The sequence below is a fragment of the Macaca fascicularis genome, chromosome 6, assembly GCF_037993035.2.
Source record: "Macaca fascicularis isolate 582-1 chromosome 6, T2T-MFA8v1.1".
Taxonomy (NCBI): domain Eukaryota; kingdom Metazoa; phylum Chordata; class Mammalia; order Primates; family Cercopithecidae; genus Macaca; species Macaca fascicularis.
The window spans coordinates 18,032,891-18,034,382 of record NC_088380.1 but is presented as its reverse complement, the minus strand read 5'-3'; positions in this window follow the sequence as shown (position 1 = coordinate 18,034,382).

Below are 1,492 nucleotides of genomic sequence, written 5' to 3'. Positions count from 1 at the left end.
AAATTTTTTTTAATTAAAGAAAAAACCCTCAGATACAGATTTTTAAGCCAAGACCTAGGAAATTTTTTTTTAATTTGTTTAATTTTTTAATTAAAGAAAAAACCCTCAGATAAACATTTTTAAGCCAAGATCTAGTTTTTGTTTACGAGCCCCTGAGTGATGAGGAAGCTATGCTGTTAATTACTTTAATTTTGGTGCTAACTTTCTGTTGTGAATCTTTGGCATAGAGCATCGTTCAGAAGAAAGGGGTAAATGAGGTAAAGAAAACAGGACGAGGGCATTGCAAGGTCATGTTTAAGAGGCTAAACGGCAGTAGCAAATATTCAGGGCATAGTCTGTTAGGCATTGCAAATACTAGACAATTTAAATAGCAGCTCAGTTTGATCCCTGCTGTCATCCATTATTAAAGTGCATGAATAAGCTCTGAGACACAAGATGTTAGCTTGGGACCTGCCTATGGTCCTGTGGGCCACCTCTTCCTACATCACAACACCACAAGTTCCCGGTTAGTGACTCCAGGGTCCCTCTGGTTCTCGCATTTAAACGGGCTGATGCAGGGCCTGAGGACCAGAAAAGGCTTGGGGTTCATTCACAGTGGAGAATAAGCACCAGACACAAACTAGACTCTGCATTTTCTTCTTCCTGCTGTAACAGAAAGAAGAAGAAGAAAACAGTGAAGTTGTCTAAATCCTGAGAGAACCAACTTCTAGAAAAATGGTTAGAGATCAGCAGTTTAGCAGGGAGGGGGAATTGCAAATCAGCAGGATTCTATCTCACAAGCAAAATTAAATAAAAGTTCATTGTCAAGGAGTAAGCCCAACATTTGACTCACATGTAAGTAAATAGTCATAGTCAGAAGACAACCGGACCCTAGGCACCATCTCAAAATCTTTTGGTAGACTTTGGTTAAAGATTCCTCTCCCATTCTAAAGGAGGCAGTTCCAAACCTTTGCATGCTGCATGCTGACTACTCAACTTCTGTTTAATTCACCCTCAAACAAAAGAAAAAAGAATAACTTCTTTCTTCAGCAAGAAAAGTGAGGCGCTTTGCCTTGTATTAGCTAAACAAAACTCCACTCTGTTATCTTCACCATCACCATCAAAGTTAGTAACATCCACTTTCATTCTCACTTCCTTCCCACCAGAGGCAGAGAAAAAGGCCGGCCCGCCTCTTCACGTTCTTCGATCCAAGCTGCATTTCCCAGCGGTGCGTCCCTGCCGCTCCCCCTCTCTCCAGGGCTCATGGCCATCAATGTTCCCTTTGTCTCATGTGTATCTTCCATAGATTCCTCTTTACCAGCTCTTGTCCTTCAGCAACTAAAAGTGTCCACGTTCCCCCATTGTGATAGGACTAAAGACTGATGAAAATATTTTAAACATATGAATAAACTAAAAACAAAGAACTCATTGGAAGGAAAAAAAAATGCCTATTATATAACGCCTCCAACAGCACCTCAAAACATTGTAAACCAGTGGTTAAGCCCTTCAGACT